Source organism: Mobula birostris, chromosome 11 (genome assembly GCF_030028105.1).
Source record: "Mobula birostris isolate sMobBir1 chromosome 11, sMobBir1.hap1, whole genome shotgun sequence".
NCBI classification, from domain to species: domain Eukaryota; kingdom Metazoa; phylum Chordata; class Chondrichthyes; order Myliobatiformes; family Myliobatidae; genus Mobula; species Mobula birostris.
The window spans coordinates 113649247-113672005 of record NC_092380.1 but is presented as its reverse complement, the minus strand read 5'-3'; the positions used below and the strand labels follow the sequence as shown (position 1 = coordinate 113672005).

At 45.6% G+C, this 22759-nt stretch overlaps 1 protein-coding gene across 13 annotated transcripts in view; it reads left to right on the top strand.

The window, feature by feature from the left end:
* The window catches only part of mical2b (microtubule associated monooxygenase, calponin and LIM domain containing 2b), a 262965-nt gene that overhangs the window by 47382 nt on the left and 192824 nt on the right, over window positions 1-22759 (top strand). For 6 of the 13 annotated variants that reach the window (XM_072272883.1, XM_072272887.1, XM_072272886.1 and 3 more), the window contains exon 1: window positions 13493-13619. The exons of 1 other annotated variant lie outside the window; for it this stretch is intronic. The gene's annotated coding sequence lies outside the window, so the exon portion shown is untranslated. Of the gene's footprint in view, window positions 1-13486; window positions 13620-22759 lie in introns of those variants that run through there. 6 more of the 13 variants (XM_072272889.1, XM_072272890.1, XM_072272893.1 and 3 more) reach the window with 4 other exon arrangements.

The following is a 22759-nucleotide window of genomic DNA, read 5'->3' as shown; positions in this document are numbered from 1 at the left end:
AGAGCACCCAGAGGAAACCCACACACTCACAAGAAGAACGTACAAACTTGCTTACAGAGGGCATTGGAATTGAACTCTGAACTCTGACACCTTGAACTGTAATAGTGTTGCGCTAACCACTATGTCGCCATGGTGCTGCACTGCCCTTTCTCTGTAACTGTTACACTTTACTCTGCTTTCTGTTATTGTTTTCCCTTGTTCTTCCTCAGTGTGCTGTGTAATGATCTGATCTGTATGAACAGTGTGCAAAGCTGTATCTCTGTACATGTGACAATAATCACAAGAGATTCTGCAGATGCTGGAAATCCAGAGCAACAGAGACAAAATGCCAGAGGAACTCAGCAGGTCAGGCAGCATCTGTGGAAATGAACAAACAGTCCATGTTTCAAGCCCAGATCCTCCTTCGGGACAAAATCAATAGTACCAATAAACCATCAACCATCAGGCTCTAGAACAAGAGGGAATGGATAACTTCGCTCAACTTCACTCATCCCATCACGGAAATGTTCCCACAACCTATGGACTCACTTTCATGGACTCTTCACCTTGTGTTCTTGATATTTATTGCTATTTATTTATTATTTTTTAAAATCTTTTTGTATTTTGTCTATCCTGTTGGTGCGGTTTTTCATTGATTCTATTGTGTTTCTTTGCACTTATGTTGAATGCCTGCAAAAAAGTAAATCTCTGGGTTGTACGTAGTGACATAAAACACACTCCTTTTGTCAAACCTCCGCCTCCTTGTACTCCAGTACTGTGCATATTACAATGTGCGCAGGAGCCGTGAATGTTTCACCATCAAAATGTGCTATCTGAATGTCAAAGTTCAAATAAGTTTATTAAATGTCACTATACACAACCCTGAGATTCATTTTCTTGTGGGCATTCACAGGAAAATAAAGAAATGTAGCAGAATTTATGAAAAAAAGTATGCACTAATAAAGACAGATTGTGCAGAAGACAAATTGTACAAATAAAAATAATACTGAGGACAAGAATCGTAAAGAGACCTTGAGAGTGAATCTGCAGTTCAGTGTTGAGGTGAGTGAAGTTATCCACTCTGGTTCAGGAGCCTGATGGTTAAAGGGTAATAACTGTTCCTGAACCTGGTGGTGTGGGTCCCAAGTTTTCTATACCTCCTTCCTGATGGTATTAGTGAGAAGAGGTGGTGGGGGTCTTTGATACAGCTTTCTTGTGGCAGTGCTCCAAGTGAATGTGCTCAGTGGTGGAGAGGACTTTGCCTGTGATGGACTGGACTGTAGCCACTACTTTGTGTAGATGGTAGATGTGGCTTGTTATTGATGCTCTATCTTTCCAAAACTATCTTCTGGCAGATCAAGCTTTGATCTGAGTAAGCACAGGAGATTCTGCAGATGCTGGAGGAACTCAGTAGGTCAGGCAGTATCTATAGAAAGGTAAAAACAGTCAGTGTTCAGGCCGAACCTTTCATCAGGACCTGAACAAGGATCTTGGTCTGAAACCAACTGTTTATTCATTTTGTGATATGCTGTCTGATCTGAATAATCAATCTTGCATGGCATTTTTTTCCCCATGTGAAGGATTTCTGCTTGGCTTAAACCATGCGATGCAGTTTGGGCCGTTTTACGCTGTGCCTCCACGGCAGTAACCCAATCTCAGCCGCGTCCTGCTGTCCTCCAACAGGCAATTACGATTAGTGTGTGCTGTCTGACAGTCTGAACTTGTGTTCACACTCAGCCTGTGTTTATCACCCTGGGCATTGTCTGCCCCTCTGAGTTTACACAAGGTAATGGGCTCAGCCCGGTGAAAGGGCCAAGGCCGAGTCCCAGGGAGACGATGCTTGGCCTCAATCCCATACTCCAGCTGCTGCCATCGGGCAGAAGGAGCAGGAGCTTCAGGGCTCACAGCACCAGATTCAGAATGGTTATTACCCTCAACCATCATGCTCTTGAACCAGAGGGGATAACTTCACTCAACATCACTCACCCTGTCACTGAATTGTTCTCACAACCTATGAACTCACCAAGGACTCCTCATCTCATGTTCTTGTGTATTTTTTTTTGAAGTAAATTGTGGTAAACTATCACCACAAACAATGAAGAGGTGAGTGAAGGCGAAGCGAATTTGAGAGATGCGTCACACTGGAGCGCTACAAAATGGACGCACTCAAAGTTAGAGCCGTGCCGGTTGGAGTGAGTGATTCAAAGAAGAGAAGCCAAGGCAGAGGAGTTCCGATGCCTGTCCAACTAACCAGGCACGAGGGTGGATCGCTCTAAAGCACCGAGCCAGTTTGGAGAAGTCGAGAACAGCTTCAGCAGCAAAATCTAGACCCGCAGTGGATCACTGGGTGGTGTATTCTAGGCCCAAAGTGATTTGCTGCACCAGAGCCCAGGTCCTAATGTGAAGCATGACCTGCTGTTTGGACAATTTAAATGCCAAAGAAGATAGATTGGAAAGGAAGGGTGTTGAGAGTTGGAAAGATTGGAAAGACAGCTTGTTGAGAGTTGGGCGGGTGTGGAATTCTCTAAGCGAGCCTAAATGGAGAGGTCAAGAATGGCTTCTTCGACAGCAAATTCTAGGCCCGAAGCAAATCATTGGATGGTATATTCTATGCCCGGAACGATTTTCTGCAGTGGAGCCTGATCTGATGTATGAGCCCCTGTTCGGACAATTTAATGCTGGCCCAGGTAGACTGGGGGCTCCTCTCTCCGTGACACTGGGACTGTGAGACTGGCCCCTGCTTTGTGTCTGTGAAATCTGTGACGATTTGCCCCACTAATATGATGAACTGAATACCAAGGCTTCGGGCCTACTCTGGGGATTTGGATCTAAGGACTCAATTTGGTTGGAATGCTGTCGTTGTTTGCCTGCTTTATTTTTTTCTCTCTTTCTCTACGCATTGGGGGTTGGTCTTTATTTTTTTAACTGGGTTCTTTCAGGTTTCTTGCTTTGTGCCTGCCTGTAATCAAACAAATCTCAAGGCTGTATAATTTATAACTACACTCACAACACGCTGGAGGAACTCAGCAGGTCGGGCAGCATCTGTGCAAATGATCAGTCAACGTTTTGGGCCGGAACTTTGCTTTGACCCCAGCATCTGCAGAGTATTTTGTGTATAATTTATACATTCTTTGATAATAAATGTACTTAGAATCTTGAATCATAATGTTTATTTCTTATTTCTTATTATTATTAGTATTTTTTCTTTTGTATTTGCACAGTTTGTTATATTTTGCACACTGGTTGTTTGCCTGTCCTATTGGGTGTGGTCTTTCATTGATTCTAATGTGTTTCTTTGTACTTAGTGTGAATACCCACAAGAAAATGAATCTCTGGGTTATATATGGTGACATTATTATTGATAATAAACTTACTTTGAACTTTATAGCAGAGGGGTGGACAATTTTGTTATTAGATCTTGACCCTCTTTCTGTATCCGTCTCTTTCCACTATTCCTCCATCCCTCCATTCCTCCTCTCTCTATCCCTCTCAGGTTCAAGCTCAGTTTATTTTCATTCAACTGCACACATGTACACCGCCAAAAGAAACAATATTTCTTTGGACTAAAGTACACAACACAGTACCCATGACTCACACACAACACATAACGTAATATCACCATAAATAAATTAACAAGCAATAAGATGCTTTACGAGACAAGTTAAAAAGTAAACAGTGTAACGCCTCTGGTGCTTCATTCATGATGAGATCTGGGTGGTGACAGGGAGTTCAGTAGTTTCTTGGCCTGGGAGAAGAAGCTGCTTCTCATCGTAAAAGTCTTTGGGTACGTCCACACTAGACCGGATAAATCCGTAACCGAAGCTTTTTCTCTTCGTTTTGACCCTCCGTCCACACTGAAACGGCAAACGGAGCTTTTCTAAAACACTCTCCGGAGTGTTTAAATTTGAAAACGCCGGTTGGCCGTTGTAGTGTGTACGGGGTAATGGGCTAATTTTAAAAACGCTGTCGTGACTGCCGGAACAAATGGCGGCAGCGTGGCATTTCATTGTTTTCTTGAACGCAACCTCCAACACCACAATAACAATATCTGACAGTAGATGTGTAACAGCCTCATGTAACATCGTATGGAAATACAGGATAACTCTGATGCAAACATGTTTTACACATTTAACAAGGTGCTTTATTAATGTGCTGCTTGTGCAAACATTCAATAGATGCAATTGTCACTTTTGCCCAGTAACTGGTTTTATTGCACATGTTAAGTACAGCAAAATAATACACAAAGACTCGGCAAAAGTAAAGGCAAACAAATGAGGTAACAGGAAATTTCACTCTTGCCCAGTAACAAGCCTTATTGTGTTTAGTTGTAGCTGTCGTCCCTTTCATCGGTGAAGAGACTATGGCTGCAGGACACGAGGAATTCTGCAGATGCTGGAAATTCAAGCAACACATATCAAAGTTGCTGGTGAACGCAGCAGGCCAGGCAGCATCTCTAGGAAGAGGTACAGTCGACATTTCCTTCAGTTTCCTTCAGTTAGCCCTGACAAAGGGTCTTGGCCCGAAACGTCAACAGTACCTCTTCCTAGAGATGCTGCCTGGCCTGCTGCGTTCACCAGCAACTTTGACGGCTGTAGGAAATGTTTCTGGACAAACGCGCACCAAGCACACTATACCGTTTCCTCTTTGCTTGTTTTCTGTGTGTCCTGCGCTTGCCCAGTAGGAGGAAATTTGCCCAAATACCCGGTTTAATGTGGACGGGGATATTTTCAAAAATGCCTGGTGTGGCTGCCTATTGTTTTTACACGAAACCGGCATTTTCAAAATTATCCGGTCCAGTGTGGACGTAGCCTTTGTCCTAATGCTACGGTACCTCCTGCCTGATGGTAGGGGGTGAAACAGATTGCTGGATGGATGAGAGGGATCATTGACAATGCTAAAGGCCCTCTCCTTCCTCTATCCTGCCCTCCCTCTTACGCTCTATCCTGCTCCCTCTATATTGTATCCCTATCACTCCTTCCCTTCCTCCCTCTTTCTTGCTCACTCCAGATCTGTATCCCATAAGACAGTGGTCCCCAACCTCCGGGCCGCGGACCGATACTGGGCCGCAAAGCATGCAGGGGTGCAGCGGTAGCCGGAGCACATCTTTAAGAAAAAAGCCAAAATAAACAAGCTAATTAATTAGGTGCCACCCAGAAGCCAGTCTTCATTAGAGGAACTGAGGTGGAGAAGGCTAATAACTTTAAATTCTTCGACATTAAGGATAGATGTTTCTCTCTCTGAAAAGTGTCAGAGGATCTGTCCAGGGACCAGCACATAACTGTCATTACAAAGAAAGCATGGCAGCGCCTATACTTTATTAGAAGTTTGTGTAGATTCAACATGTCACCTCGATCCTGACAGCCCTGTCTTTTCAGCCTGTCTGGGCTGGCGTTTAAATTGACCAAACAATGGAACAGCTAAAGGCTCCAGTGCCCTGGAAAGAGGAGCGAACATCGCACAGAGCAAGTGAAATCAGCAATTGCCTCTGATCTGGGCCAATATTTACATGCTGGGCGGCACCTAATTAATTAGCTTGTTTATTTCAGCTTTTTTTCTTAAAGATGTGCTGGGTGCGTTCAGGTACCGCTGCACCCCTGCATGCTTCGCGGCCCGATATCGGTCTGCGGCCCGGAAGTTGGGGACCACTGACATAAGACATAGGAGCAGAATTAGGCCATTCAGCCCATCAAGTCTGCTCTGCCATTCCATCATGTCTGATTTATTATTCCTCTCGATCCCATTCTCCTTCCTTCTCCCCGTAATCTTTGATGCCCTGACTAATCAAGAATCTATCAACCTCTGCTTTAAATATACCCACAGACGTGGCCTCCATATCCACATCTCTGTCGAGGTTATGGTTCAGAAATCAGAATCTGGTTTAATATCGCTGGCATATGTCATGAAATGTGTTGTTTTATGTGCAGCACTATGTTGTAATATGTCATAAAAAAAAGCTATAAATTTCAATCACTGTGTACATACATCTACTGATGCTTCTGGACACATCTACAGTGATGTTCCTGGAATCATCGGGTGTTTTGGGTCTTTCAACATCATAAAACCTCCTCCAGGTGACCCAGCCAGGGCTGATCAGACCCCACCTTGCGTCCAAATGGCTAGCTACTTATGACTCCATGGCTCCCCTCTTTTGAGCCACAGCCATCTTGAGGGCCTCTCTGCCGCATTGGTGGTACTGCAGATGGCTCTCCTCTTCCTCTCTCCCTCAATGCCCAAAAGGCTGAAGGCTCTGGCTAGGGAACGGGCTGCAAATCCCCTACAACCAACCTCCACTGGGAGACACCTCGCTCTCCATCCAGTCTGCTGACAGTTGCTGACCAGTCCTGCGTACTTGGAGAGCTTCCTTTCAAAGGCCTCTTCCAAGCTATCTTCCCATGGGACTGTCAGCTCCAGCAGCACCACTTGCTTGGTAGACTCAGACACCAGGACAATGTCTGGTCGCAGGGTGGTGGCTGTGATATGGTTGGGGAACTTCAGCTGCTGTTCAAGGTCCACCAACAGCTGCCAGTCCCTTGCAGAGGTCAGGATGTCTGCAGATGTTCTTTTGGCAGGTATTGGCTGCTCCCCAGCTCTGACAAAGGCAATGGTCTGCTTGGAGGGTCGGGACCGCTTCGCCCACTCAACTCCTGCGCTGACGGCTTCAGCGATGGTCTTCAGGACCTGATCATGCCTCCACCTGTACCGTCCCTCACCAAGTGCCCTTGCGCAGCCACTGAGGATGTGCTCCAGGGTTCCTCGCTTGGAGCACAGTGGGCACGCAGATGACTCTGCCTTGCCCCATGTGTGTAGGTTTGATGGGCTGAAAAAGAGTATATGCAAGTTAATTAAGTAAGTGCCAAAAGAGAGGAATCAAAGTAGTGAGGTAGTGTACTTGGATTCATTGTCTATTCAGAAATCTGATGGTGGAGGGGAAGAAGCTGTTCCTAAAATGTTGAGTGTGAGTCTTCAGGCTCCTGTACCTCCTCCCTGATGGTAATAATGAGAAGAGGGCATGTCTAGGGTGATGGAGTCCTTAATGATGGATGCTGCCTTTTTGAGGCATTGCCTTTTGAAGATGTCCTCGATGCTGGGGAGGCTAGTGACCATGATGCAGTTGGCTGAGTTTACAACTTTCTGCAGCTTTTTCTGATTCTGTGCAGTGGCCCTTCCATACCAGGTGGTGATGCAGCCAGTTAGAATGCTCTCCACAGTAGAAATTTGCTGGAGGTTTTGGTGACGTAGAAAGTCTCCACAAACTCCAAATGAAATGTAGCTGCTGCTGTGCCCTCTTTGTAATTGCATCAATGTGTTAGGCCCAGTTTCGTTCATCAGAAACGTTGACACCCAGGAACTTGAAACCGCTCACCCTCTCCACTGCCCGTCCCTGGATGAGGACTGGTACGAGTTCCCTTGACTTCGCCTCCCTGAAGTCCACAATCAATTCTCTTGCTGACATTGACTGACATTGACATTGGCATTGACATTACTGAGATTGAGTGCAAAGCTGTTGCTGTGGCACGTCTCAAGAAGCTGAACTATTTCACTCCTGCACTACTCCTTGTGAACAGCTGAAATTCTGCAAACAATAGTTGTTATTGGCAAATTTATAGATCGGGTTTGAGCTGTCCCTTGCCACACAGTCAAGAGTGTAGAGAGGGTAGAGCAGTGGACTAAGCACACATCCTGAGGTGTGCCAGTGTTGATCGTCAGTGAGGTGGAGATGTTATTTTCAATCCACACACTGCGGTCTCCTGGTTAGGAAATCGAGGATGCAATTGCAGAGGGAGGTACAGAGGCCCAGGTTTGGGGCTTGTTGATCCTGACTGTATTGAATGCTGAGCCAAATCAAGTTGAAACTTAATTGTTCAGTAGGTTCGTGGGTATGATTTTGGAGATTGAGAGGAGTAGGGACTGGGCTTGTCTTGCTTTTGTTCTTTTGTTGCTTGTTGTGTTCTGCATGCTGCGTTGTGCCGGAATGTTTGGCGACACTTGTGGACTGCCCCCAGCATGTCCTTAGATTGTTAAAACAAGCGATGAACTTCACTATATGTTTCAATGTACACATGGTAGATAAATGAATCTGGTATATGGTTTATTTTTTTCTCCCTCTGCACCCCTGGTCTCCCCTGTCCTCCCCTGCTTCTACTTCCCTCTGTGTCCCTCTCCTTCACTGCATCCCTCCCTCAGTAACGTTGAACGACCTGGACAGGTACACGGTGAAATGGGAATGGAATGCAGACAGGAAATTGGCCCTAGCTGGGGGACTCAAAAACAGTTACTTACCCCAAGCAGTAAGGTTGATCAACACTTCCACCCACTAATCCATTTCTCCACACCCCAACCGCCACTAATTCATCATTTTCTGTCAGAATCACCTTATGTGCAAACACTCCTGTGCCGAGCGTCACTTTATGGGCATACAATCTATCTTGTGTGTTTATATTTATTGCTTTTAATTATTATTATTGTGTTCTTTATCTTATTGTGTTTTTTTTTGTGTTGCATCAGTTTCAAAGTAACAATTACTTCATTCTCCTTGCACTTGTGTGCTGGAAATTATATTACACAATCTTGAATCTTAAACCTCTTGAATGTTTGACATAATCTGTTTGGATGGTAATCTTGAATCTTGAACCATGGTTGAAATGTACTGGTTAGGCTGAAGGGTGTGTATCTGTGCTCTAAACACAACTCAAGTCTGTAATTGCTGCCAAAGGTGCATCTGCTAAATACTGACTTGCAGGGGGTGAGTACTTATGCAATCAGTTATTTTGTGTTTTATATTAGTAATTAATTTAGATCACTGTAGAGATCTGTTTTCACTTTGACATGAAAGAGTCTTTTTCTGTTGATCAGAGTCAAAAATGCCAAATTAAATCCACTGTGAAATGTTGTAAAATAATAAAACATGAAAACCTACAAGGGGGTGAATACTTTTTATAGGCACTGTAGGTTTTGAGCTGGCATTTAAAAGTGTCAATTGAGTTTGCATCCCTTATAGTTTCAGGTATTGAATTCCACAGTTTAGGAGCATAGTTCAAAAAAGCTGCCAATTATCTTTCAAAGGAGATTGTTTAATCTGAAGAGACTGGCGGAAGAAGACCTGAGAGTTGAGCAGGATTACAAAACGATTATAACAACACAGCAAGGGAGAAGCTGTAAACTTTCTAGATAGTATTTTCCCTCACTGTCTAAAGATAAAGATTAGCTTTATTTGTCGTGCATGTTGAAACAGTGAAGTGCTTCATTTGTGTCAATGACCAACACAGTCCGAGGATGTACTGGGGACAGCCCAGAAATGTCACCATGCTTCCGGCGTGCCTGCAACTCACTAACCCTAACCTGTACGTCTTTGGACTGTGAGAGGAAACCCACACATTTCCAGGGAGAAAGTACAAACTCCTTACAGAGATCAGTGGGAATTGAACGAGGATCGCCAACACCATAAAGCAAATATGGTAGCCTCTACGCATTTGTACTGCCAATCCTTCCTTGAAGGCCTGACTGTTTTTTTTTAACTTCCTCAACGTTCCTCATATTGGTCTCTCTAGCTGTCCACAACAAGTGCAGGGGCTCAAGTCTGGCCGGTGGTCACTGACTCTACTTGTGAGTAAGTGGGGATGCCATGGTGAACACCACAGACCTCAGACTGCATGGACTTCCTCCAAGAAGATGAATGATGGAACCTGCCCCCGTAAGAGCCAGGAGAGCAAGCCCACTGCTGAATTTATAGACAGTAAGCCAGAAAGATGTGGAGGCTTTGGAGAGGGTGCAAAGGAGGTTCACCAAGATTTTGCCTGGATTAGAGGGCAAACTGGGGTTGTTTTCTCTGGAGTGGCGGAAGTGGAGGGGAGATCTGATCAAGGTTTAGAAGATTTAAATCAGCTAGTGCCTTTTTCCCAGGGGTGAAATGTTTAATACCAGAGAGGATGCATTTAATGTGGGGGGGGGGGGGGGGAGTTCAAAGAAGATGTGAGGGCCCAGTTTTTTTTACCCAATAGTGGTGAGTGCCTGAAATGCATTATCTGTGGTGGTGGTAGAGTCAGATGAGATGAAGGCATATTGGAAGTTCTTAGAAACAGAATCAGGTTTAATATCACTGGCATATGTAATGAAATTTGTTGTTGATGTGCGGGGACGGGGATGTTGTGCGGGGACAGGGACGTTGTGCGGGAACGGGGGATGGGGACGTTGTGCGGGCAGACAGAACGGATGTCATTAATGACAACTACTCTCTCTTGGCCTGAAACCTTGCTGGTTGATTCCAGTCTATAGATGCTGCTTGACCTGCTGAGTTCTTCCAGGTGTTGCTCTGGATTTCCAAACTCTGCAAAATCCCTGAATTAGTTTCTTTCCACATGATGGGCTGAAAGGCCTGACCCGTACTGTTCCATGTCAATCAGAATCAGTTTAATATCTCTGGCATATGTAGTGAAATTCATTGTTCTGCAGCTGCAGTAAATTGCAATACATCATAATAAAAAAACTATAAATTACAGTAAGTATATTTATTTAAAATAATTAAATATTTGCAGAGAGAGAAAAAATGATTGTGGTAGTGTTGATGATTCATTGTTCATTCAGAAACCGGATGGTGGATGGAAGAAGCTGTTCCTGAATTATTAAGTGAGCATCTTCAGCCTCCTGCACCACGTCCTTGATGGTAGCAACGAGAAGAGGGCATTTCCTGGGTGATGTGGGCTCTTAGAGTCGGAATGACCGATCTCACCTTCTTTGAGGGATTGCCTTTTGAACATGTCCGCGATGCTGGTGAGGCTAGTGCCCGTGATGGAGCTGACTGATTTTACAACTTTCTGCAGCTTTTTCCAGTCCAGTGCAGAGGCCGTTTGGCCCATGTTTCGATTCTAGCCACGAAGAATGCTAGACCAACCCCACCTCCTCATCCTCCTGTAGAAGGATTTAAATCTGTGTTCTCTTTTCACGGTCTCTTCTATTTAGGGAAAAGGATCCCTCCTCTCCACCCTGACAGGTTCTCTCATTGTCCATTTAGAATGGAGATGAGGAATGTCTTTAGCCAGAGAGTGGTGAATCTGTGGAATTTGTTACCACAGGCAGCTGTGGAGGCCAAATCATTGAGTGTATTTAAGGCAGAGGTTGATAGATTCAGAGCATGAAGGGACACAGGGAGAAGGCAGGAGACTGGGGCTGGGAGGAAAATTGGATCAGCCACGATGAAATAGCAGAGCAGACTTGATGGGCCAAATGGCCTAATTCTGTTTCTATATCTTATGGTCTTCATTTTCTGGACCTCAGTTAAATGCCCCCTTCATTCTCTTCCATTCCACAGAAGACAGCTCTGGTGTGGACAGTCTTTCCTTATGAGTATACCCATCCCCATCCCCGAGGAACATCTCACAATTCCCCTCTGCCCCTTCACCTCCCTCGCCTCTGTGACCAGAACCCTACCCACTGATCCAGTCGCTGCCTCATTCCGGCCCAGTGAGGCCTCCCTGCTCCCACACTCTGTGCCGTGACCAGTGAATGCAGTTGCAGGGCTGGAGTGGGATAATTAATCCCAGAGGTTGGCTCAGAATTCCTTCCAGAGTGGCATCTTGTGCTGGGTTCACATCTATCGGCAGCATTCAGTTTGAGTTACCGGCTTCATCGGGGGGGAGGGGCAGAGCGAGTGTGTGCATGTGTGTGTGAGAGAGAGAAAAAAGAGGAAGAAAGCCAGAGAAAGAGGGAGAAGGGGGAAGGGGCAGGGAGAGAGAGTTAAGGGGGGACGAAGGGGGAGAGAGAGGGCTGGGAGTGAGTGGGAGAGGGAGAGCAGTTACAGAGAAAGTGTGATGCAATTCCCAGTTCTCAGCCTGAGCCTCCTCTGCCTCACCTGGACACTTGTTCAATGTGAGAGTCTCTCCCTCTCTCAGCTGTGCTCCAAATTCCAGTCAATGTCTTGGTTTAAAGATAAATATTCTACCTCAATTTCCATCCTTCTGACGTTACCTGACATCGAGCAGTACAGCACAGGAACAGGCCCTTTGGCCCTCAATATTGTGCTCAACCAATGAAACTGGCAATTAAATTTCTAACCAAACCAATCGCTCCTGCCTACGCAATGTCCATATCCCTGCGTTCTCTGCACATTCCTCATTCCCGCCTCTACCATCACTCCTGGCAGGGCATTCCAGGCACCCACCAGTTTCTGCGTGTATACAAAAAAGAAATTACCCCACACGTCACCTTTGACCTTTCCCCTCTCACCTTGAACACATGCTCTCCATTATAAGGGGTGCCACAATATTATAGCTTGGGGCATCAGAGTTCAATTCCAGCATCATCTGTAAGGAGTTTGTATCTTCTCCCCATGGAATGCGTGGGATTCCGCTGGGTGCTTCCGTTTCCTCTCACGTCCCACGTCCCAAAGGCGTGCCAGTTAGTAGGTTAATTGGTCATTGTAAATTGTCCTGTGGTTAGGCTAGGGGTAAATATGTGTGTTGTTAGGTGGCACGGTTCCTTGGGCCAGAGCCTCTTCTGCACCCTCTCCAATGCCTCCAAATCCTTCCTGAAATGGGGCAATTGGGACTGAGAGTCTGATACAACCTCCCTAATTCTCCCATTTCAACCATTTCATTTCCAATCCCCATTCCTGCTTTGACATGTCGGTCCATGGCCTCCTCTTCTGCCACGATGAGGCCACTCTCTGGTTGGAGAAGCAACACCTCATATTCCATCGAGGTAGCCTCCAACTTCTGGTAATTGTTCCCCTCCCTCTTCCATTCCCCACTCTGACTGCTAACCCCTTCTCCTCATCTGCCTACCGATTTCCCTTGGTGCCCTTTCTCCTTCTCTTTCTCCATGGTCCACTCTCCTCTCCTACCAGATTCCTTCTTCTCTAACCCTATTCCCGGGGGAAATTGGTTTTCAACTGTAACTGGGGAAAACCAATTTCCCCCGGGATCAATAAAGTATGACTATGACTACCTTTTCCACCGATCACCTCCCATATTACTTCATCCCCTCTCCCCACCCCATCTGGCTGCACCAATCACCTACAAGAGAAAATCTGCAGAAGTTGGAAACCTTATCACCTTCCAGCTTGTTCTCTGTTCCGCTCCCCCCGCCCCAGCACCTTCCCCCCTCCTTTCCAGTCCTGATGAAGGGTCTCGGCCTGAAACGTCGCCTGTCTATTCATTTCCATAGATGCTGCCCGGCCTGCTGAGTTCCTCCAGCGTTTTGTGTGTGTTGCTCTGGATTTCCAGCATCTGCAGAATCTCCTGTGTTCGCTCATTTTAAATTTGTTCCCTTTAATTTGAGACACCTGTAATCGGGGAAAACGCGTCTCACTTCTCCGTTTCCCCCTCGGTCAGCCGTGCCGTGCCGGGAGCCCAGCGCTTGGGAGACAGGCATGTTCCGCGTTGATGCCTCCAGTTTATTCCGGAGAGTTTGCGGACACAGAGGGCGCCAGAGCAGTGACAAACACACCAGCCCCTGCCCAGTTGTGAAATTTGAGCTGACTAACGTGGCTCCGATATTAGTGACATCACCAAAAGTGATGTACTGTGCCAAGTTCGAGCGGAGATTGCACTGTCCAGTTGTGGGGCTGGAAATGTAAATGCCTCCCGCTCCGTCTGCCCAACGTCCTGAAGATCCCGGGCAGGAATAGTCCCTGACGGGTCGCACAGGTAAGCAGCGGCCGCTATTTAACTCTGCACTCCGCAACAGGAAGTCTAAACGTTTTTTGGAGGGGGTAAAAACTCTTCGGTATTTGAGTGAAGTGCTTCGGTGCCGTGGGATATTTGTACTCTATGTTCAGTTCTGGGAACAACCTTGTGCTTGCCCAGCGGGGGAGAGAGTTGTTGACCAGCAGAGCGTGGAACGGCGGCTCGGTTACCGGCACACTCGCTTATCGATTGGTTATTGATTGGTGGTTATTAATCGTTTGTCCGAGAGTGTGATCTTTCACCCCGGCAAAGCTCTCTATGTCTGTGCTCTGGGCAGGTGTAAAATTAGCCCTGGAAAGTTCCCTAGTGTTAGGAGAATGGATGAGTGAACTGTGCTGCTGTTTTTAATTTTAAAACAGTCTCTCTGTCTCTCTCAACACACATAAAAGTTGCTGGTGAACGCAGCAGGCCAGGCAGCATCTCTAGGAAGAAGTGCAGTCGACGTTTCGGTCTCTCTCTCTCTCTGTCTGTCTGTCTCTCTTTGTCTCTCTCTGTCTCTCTTTGTCTCTCTCTGTCTCTGTCTCTCTCTCTCTCTCTGTCTCTCTCATCAGAGTCTGGGCAACGGTAATACACATTCCTCCTCATCCAGTGAGCGCCCATGGACAAGGCTCTCTAATCTGACCGATCTGTGAATGAACTTGTATTCCCATAGCACCTCACACTCTGACAGCTTTTTCCCCCACTGTGGCCCGGTAGATTTAAGATAAGTCATTTCCTGTACACAGGTGTGAAGGAGAACAAAATAATTGTTTATGCCGATCCGATGGAGCACAAAAACACAATAAGGTAAAAAGCACAATTTAAATATATATGTAAATAGTGTACATAAGATAGCTTATATCCATAGATCGATTTTATGACCATAAAGTGACGCTAGGCACAGGAGTGTCTGTACATAAGGTGACTGACAGGAACTGATAAAGTAGTGGTGGTTGGGGTGTGGAGGGCTGGGTTAGTGGGTGGGGGTGTTGATCTGCCTTACTGCTTGGGGAAAGTAACTGTTTTTGAGTCTGGTGGTCCTGGAGTGGGTGCTGCGTGATGGGAGTGGGACAGGCAGACAGGTAGGGTAGTTTATGTGGTGTAGCTATTGTTGTGTAAAACAAGGCAAAGTTAGCCACAGCAGTCTCTCTCACAATTTTGAAACCTTGATCTGATAACCCACTTGAGCGAAGTCAGTTGACTGACTTGAATATTAATCTCCAGGCACAGGGGAACGTGTTTGATCACAGTTGTGTGGAAGAGAATACTCTAACTAATACACCACGGGCAGCGGTGCTGGAGGTGGATACGACAGGGTCTTTTAACAGACTTTTCGATAGGTACATGCAGCTTAGAAAAATAGAGGGCTATAGGTAAGCCTAGTAATTTCTAAGGTAGGGACGTGTTTGGAACAACTTTGTGGGCTGAAGGGCCTGTATTGTTCTGTATGTTTTTTATGTTTCTATGGTTGCATCACTGTCTGCTACGGAGGGGCCACTGCACAGGATCGGAAAATCTGCAGAAAGTTGTAAGCTCAACCAGTTCCTCTGTGGGTACTAACCTTCGCAGTATCGAGGGCATCCTCAAAAGGCGATGCCTCAAAGGCTGCATCCATTATTTTCCACTCTCATTGCCTGGAACATGCCCTCTTCTCATTGTCACCATCAGGGAGGAAGTGCAGGAGCCTGAAGACACACACTCAACATTTGAGTAACAGCTTCTTCCCCCCTCCCATCGGATTTCTGAATGCAAAATGAATCCATGAACACCACCTCACTTACTTTTATTCTCTCTTTTTGCACTATTAATTTAACTTAATTTTTTTTATATATAGTACTATGCAAATATCTTCAGTACACAATTATCTAGGGTGTGTCAGACTTCTGCACAGTACTGTAGTAGTTTTATGTATTGCACTGTACTGCTGCTGAAAAGAAAAGAGATTTCATGAGATACAGTGAGTGATGATAAACCTGATTCTGATGTGAGTTTTTATTGTGGACTGAGAGTGGGAAGGAGGCAGGGAGAGGGGAATCATGGTGGGGAAAGGGGAGAGGGAGAGGGGAGGGAACGGGAAGCCCCAGAGTGACATTCTGTAATGAATCAAATGACCTTGGCTGCCTGCTGTCTCAGGGCTGGGTGTTTGCTCCCCACCCCCACCGTCTCTGGCTCTCCTTCTCTGCCACCTGTCTCACACCCCTCCCGTGGCACTGCATCCTCACCATTCTCAACATCCTTTGCTCCTGCCAGATTTACAAACTCGCTCTCCACTCCACACTGACAAATACAGTACTGTGCACACTATGTGCCAAAGACTTTTGCACAGTACTATATATTTCATATTGTAGTTTATAGATTTTATTAGTATGTATTGCAACATACTGCTGCCGTAAAGCAAGTTTCAGAATACATGCTAGTGATGTTAAATCTGATTCTGTCATTTTTTTGGTGACTGAAAAGACCATTCAGTCCATTGAGTTTGCACTGAATATCTGAGCAATCCCATCAGTCTTGCTCCCCGTAACCCATTCTCTCACAAGCCCACTCAAATACCCCTGATTCCCCAGCCACGCACGTACACACAAGGTAGTTTACAGTAGTCAATTAATTCACTGACCCACATGTGCCTGGGATGTGGGAGGGAACTGTATCTGAGATAGGATGCGTTGGCAGTGGAGATGGTCCAGAGGAGGTTCACGAGGTTGATCCCAGAAATGAAAGGGTTAATATATGAGGAGTGTTTGAATGCTGTGGGCCTGTACTTGCCGGAGTTTAGAAGAATGAGGGGGGGTTTCATTGAAACCTATTGAATAATGAAAGGCCTGAACAGAGTGGATGTTTACTTTTGTGGGAGAGTCTAGGACCAGAGGGCACACACAGCCTCAGAGATGTCCCTTTAGAATCAGCATCGTTTATTATCACTGGCGTGTGTCGTGAAATTTGTTAACTGAGCAGCAGCAGTTCAATATTGGAAGAAAATAAATAAATAAACCAAATACAGCCAGGGTATGTATGTGTGTACATAAATAATCTCAAATAGATTAAAAATAGTGCAAAAACAGAAGTTATATATATATATATATATAAAAGTGAGGTAGTGTTCATGGGTTCAATGTCCATTTAGGAATCTGATGGCAGAGGGGAAGAAGCTGTTCATGAATCTTTGAGTGTGTGCCTTCAGGCTCCTGTACCTCCTCCCTGATGGTAGCAATGAGGAGAGGGCATGTCCTCGGTAATGGGGGTCCATAATAATGGATGCCAACTTTTTGAAGATGTCCACGATGCTGTGTTGGCCAGTGCCCGTGACAGAGCTGGCAGAGCAGCTTTTTCTGATCCTGTGCAGTGACTGCTCCAGACCAGACGGTGATGTAACCAGTCACAATTCTCTCCACGGTACATCTGTAGAAATGTTCTAGAGTCCATGGTGACATAACAAATCTCTACAAACTCCAAATGAAATATAGCCACTGACGTGGTGCCTTTGTGATTATGAGGTGGGGGTCCTGATTTCGAAAACACAGCACCTCAAGCGTTGCAGTACTCCCTCACCCCAGTGTTGTGATCACTGTTCCAAGCTCTACGCTGTAAGTGAACATGGATCACAGTGGATCCCAGAGCAATAAACCTGGCCAGTGATAAAAACAAATCTAATTCAGTTTATTATTGTCACGTGTACCGAGGGTCAGTGAAAAACTTTGCCACTTTGCTTACAGGTCATTGAGTCAGTACAAGGGAATGCAGAATAAAGTGCTGCAGTTACAGACAAAGCTTCAAAGCAGCACGGACAAAATGCTTGTAGAACTCAATGCCAGGCAGCATCTTTCAAAATGAATAACAGTTGACATTTTGGTCCTGATCGAGGGTCTCACCTCGAAACGCCATCCGTTTATTCATTTCCATGCTGCCTGACCTGCTGAGTTCCTCCTGCATTTTTGCATGTGTTGCTCTGGATTTCCAGCATCTGCAGAATCTCTTGTGTTTAGAGAAAGATTCAAAATTGTTTAATATAATTTCCAGTACACAAGTGCAAAGAAGAACAAAATAATTGTTACTCTCAATCTGATGCCGCACAAAAAATGCAATAAGATAATCATCATCATCATCAGGTGCCGTGCCCAGTTTGAGCTTAGACTGCCATGGCCCACACACTCCTGTTTTGGGTCAAGTGGATCAATTCATTGGTATTCATTTCCAGTTCTCTGGCTGCTGTCTCCATCATCATTTGTCTTTGTCTTCCTCTTGCTTTCTTCCCTTCAATCTTTCCCATAATTACCGTGCTTTCTAACTCCTCTTTCCTAATCACATGTCCAATGAAGTTACGTTGCCTTTTCATGATCTCACACATTATTTCTCTTTTTGTGTTTGCTCTGTTCATGACATCCTCGTTAGATATTCGTTTCGTCCATGATATTCTTTGCATCCTCCTCAAAAACCACATCCCTGCTGCCACAATTCGTTTCCTCATGTTACTAGATATTGTCCAACACTCTGAGCCATATGACATAACTGGATAAACGTAACATTTCAGTGCTCTGAGGCGGGTTGTCATGCCTAGTTTAGTATTGGTCAGTATACTCTTCATTCTTGTAAAGTTGTCTTTTGCCATCCCTATTCTTCTTTTGATGTCCATGTTGCACCTGCCATCTGATGTCACCCAGCTTCCTAAGTAGCAAAAGTTCTGTACTTGTTTTATGTCTTCCCCGTTTATTCTCAGCCTGCAGATAGGATTCTCCTTCTTTTTGGATATCACCATACATTCTGTCTTCTTGCAATTGATAGATAGATCCATTTTTGCACTTTCTTCAACAACTATATCAATTAAGTTTTGTAGTTCTTCCTCCGTACTTGCAATTTACACAGTGTCACCCGCACATCTGAAATAATTGATGTTTTCACCACCAACTTTGATTCCCAAGATGTCTCTTACTTTCAATGGTAAAAAGCTCCTCTGTTCTTCAGGTGGATGTTTGAAAGCAAAGGACGGTACGATTATCATGGAAAAAGATGAGATTATGAACAGATGGACTGAGTATATTCAGGAATTGTTTGAAGACGATGGAGGTGAAAAACCAGAAATTAAGAAAAACAATAAGATAAAGAGAATAATAATAAAACACAATAAAAATAACTATACAAGAGACCTTGTATTCTGTCTGGGTAGCCTCCAACCTGATGGCATAAATATCAATTTCTCCTTCCGGTAAAAAAAATTCCCATTCCTATCCCCTGTTCTGTTCCCCACTCTGGCCTTTTACCTCTACCTATCACCTCCCCCTGGGTCCCCTCCTCCCTATGGTCCCTTCTCCTCTCCTATCAGATTCCTTCCTCTCTAGCCCTTTACCTTTCCTACCCATCTGGCTTCACCTATCACCTTATTGATATCCTCCTTTCCCTTCCCCACCCCACCACCTTTTTATTCTGGTGTCTTTCCCCTTCATTTTCAGTCCTGATGAAGGGCCTCAGCCCAAAACGTCAACTTCCTATCCATTTCCGCAGATGCTCCCTGCCTTGCTGAGTTCCTCCAGCATGTTGTGTGGACATAGATTGATTGTGTGTCCATAAAGTGACACTGGGCTGTATATAAGGTGACTGACGGGAAATAATAAAGTAGTGGTGTTAATGGGTGGAGGTGTTAATCAGTCTTACTGCTTGGGGTAAGTATCTGGTTTTGAGTCTGGTTGTCCTGGTGTAGCCTTCTCCCTAACGGGAGTGGGACAAAGAGTCCATGATCAGGGTGGGTGGCTTCCTTCATGATGTTACTGGCCTTCCTGTGACAATGCCCTTGATGGAGGGTAGGCTGATGCTGGTGATGGTGATGGACTGCAGGCAGATAGTAGGGTGCAAGGGCCATAACACGGTAGACAGCAAGGTTGAGAGTCCATTTTCTTGTACGTGGAGACAGTTGAGGAGTGATGCTTGAAGCTGTTCTTGAGCCTGCCGGCTTGTGCTTCTGGGTTTTTAATCTTCTTGCTGTTATTTTCTTGTTCTGTTTTGTTGTGTTCTCTGTTGTTCTGGTGTCAGGATCTGTGTGGAGACACTTGTGGCACATCCTTGGGTTGTGTTGGTTGTTAATGCAAATGATGCATTTCACTGTATGTTTCAATGTCCATGTGATAAGTAAATCATAATCTGAAATCTGAATCTTCTGCCTGAAGGGAGAGGGGAGAAGAGAAAATGTTCTCAGTCTTTGATTATGCTGGCTACTTTACTGAGGCAATGAGAAATGTGGACAGAGCCCATGGAGGGGAGGCTGGGTTCTGCAATGTGCTGAGCTGTGTCCACAACTCCCTGTGGTTTCTTGCCGTTATGGACCGTACCAAGCCGTGATGTTTCTGGATAGGATACTTTCTATGGAGCACTGATTCATGACTTGTGATCAAAGGCGATGAAATTTCAAAGTGGTTTTCACTGGATGTAAGTGCTTTGGAATGTGTATAAATTATGCTCTTTATAAAGTTTAAATTGCTGTTGTTAATGGTTAGGGCAATTTCCTGAGATCATTTACACAACTCATGCAGATCTTTGATTCTTTAATCAGTTTGGGGTGTCTGGATGTGAGGGAGCGCTGAGGAAGCAGTTAAGGGGCCAGAGGAAATGGCTGTGTAATGAGCCTCCGTTGGCTGAAGTGATGTAATAACTGCTTTAATACTCTGGAGAGCAGCCGAGGGTTCTTGACCAAATTCAAAAGAAAATGTTAATGAATTGGCGACGTTCCCAGCTACCCAGGCCGCTAGGATATTGCAAAGTACTCAGGTAAAACTGGGCAAGTTCGGGAATGTCTGGGGCTGTTCAGAGATTCAACAGATTCCCAGGTGCAAAGCTGATTAAAGATTAGATTTATTTGTCACGTACGTCGAAACGTGCGTCGTTTGCATCAACAATCAAAGCACCCTGAGGATGTGTTGGGAGCAGTCCACAAGTGTCACCACACTTCCAGCACCAACATAGTATACCCACAACTTACTAATCACAACCCGTACGTCTTTGGAATGTGGGAGAAAATGGATCGCTTGGAGAAAACTGGGAGAATGTACCAACTCCCTCCAGACAGTGTTGGGATTGAGCCTGGGTTGCTGATGCTCTAAAGCGTTATATTGGCCACTACACTACCATGATGCTGAGGTTGCAGTGTGGCCTCGTGTTGCAAGCTGATGCTGTGCTGGTGGGCGAGGGGGCAGCTGCCACTCAGCATCCTGTGTTGTCCCCTCCAGATTGTTTCATGTCATTTCCAGTACACAAGTGTATCGAGGCCTCCGTCGGTCAGAATAAACCATGGATGTTGCATCCTAGCTGTCTGGATACGCAAGCCAGGGCAGTACGATATGGAGAGCAAGCTCCCCCTCTCCACGCACCTGATGAAGAAAATGGAACGCCAGAGACTGCCAGTTTGGCGCCAACATTGTCACGACTCGCCAATCTGCATCGAACTCAAAGTAGGACTGCCTTAGGGACTCCAGGTCTGGACTTTTCCCTTGGGGTTTACTCCCAAAGCCTCCCCCATGACTGGGTATAGCCGCAAGGCAGCGGAGGTTTGAGATCAGAGTTTTCCTTCTCCTAGATGAGCTGCCAACCACGGCTGATAAGCCCCATCTGCCCAAAGCGACTGGTTTTAAGGCACCAGTAGCCCATCTTTGCCCCTTCTCCTGTCAGTGGAAACGGTTCCACCAGACTTAGTAACTAAGCCACAGGGGAAGGCCAGGAGCTGGACTTGGTTGTCAGAGACTGTTTGAGACGCACACTATCGGGAGCATTTAATAGGTAGTCGGAGCTTGTCCCCACCACCCCCATCCTCCCCCACTCCACCCCACCCCACCCTGCAGTGATAACCTTAAGGAATCAATATACAAGTGCATTGGAGAATGACATAATTGATACTTCGGATCTGATGCAGCATTTAAAAAAAAGAGAGGAAAAATTAACAAAAATAATCAGGGAAGCTCAGCTACGCTTCTACTTTCTGAGGAGGCTGAATGCAGCTGGGCGTTGCACATCTATACTCGTGTTGTTCTGCATTTATCTTTCAAAGTACATTTATTATCAAAGTGGGTATACTATATACAACCCAAAAATTTGTCTCCTTACAGCAGCTACAAAACCAAGACCCCCAATAGTACCCGTTAAAGAAGACCATTAAACATCCAATGTGCAGGAAATAGAAACAAATCGTGCAAACAATTAAAGTAAGCAAATAACATTCAGAACTGAAGTTCACGGAAGTGAGTTCACAGCCGATGCAGAAGCCCGTTAGTTGCAGGTCGCAGCCTTAGTTCAGCGCAGAGACGTGTAAACTTCACGGAGCAGTGAACTGACCTCTGACCCCTCCTTCACCTCTGGCCGTGCCACCCTGACCTTTTCAATCTGGCCTGGTGTTTACATCGGTCAAACAGCAGGTTGGTCCTCGCTCTCTGACCTGGCCCCTCCCTCTTGGATACACTCTTGGACCCAGGACCGAGAACGAGGAACGACCTGAGGGGTTTTAAAAATTTGCAGAAGAGGGAACTCTACCCCACAACGCCCCTCTCCAGTGCTGGTCGCTGGTTTTGACCGAAGTGCTGATCACCTCATCGCTGTTTGTGGGCACTAGTGTCTGATTTTTGTATCTCAGTGTGGTGACTGCCCTCCCGCAGGATGCCTCTGATTGCAGTGTCTGGGAGTCACATGCAAGTGGAGGTTGATCCTTCATGTGAAGCTGTTAGGGAGCATTCTGGAGTTAAGTGAATAGGGAAGATATTAATTCAGGTGAGAACCAGTCTTAAATTCTTAATGTTGATTGTAAATTGCAGACTGTATATTGAAGTTAAAAGCATGCCTTTGCACTGTCTGCAGAGCACGGACTAAGAGATATAGCTTGCAAAGTGGTAACTGTGAGAGATTCACTTTAGATTCAGCCAGACGTTAAGACAATAGGGTTGTGATAACTGGCCTGCAGCAATCCAGGTAACATTGGGCTAGGTTATTTGCACTATTGCAACTGAGTTCAATTTGTCAGGCTAGACTGATGCTGTCACTTAGCAGATCAAACACAGTCATAGGGGTGACAGGGTGGAGATACATCTCTACAAAAGAAGGTATAAGGCACTCCTAACTTGCAGGTCATCCTTGTAGCACCTGCTTAGCCTCCA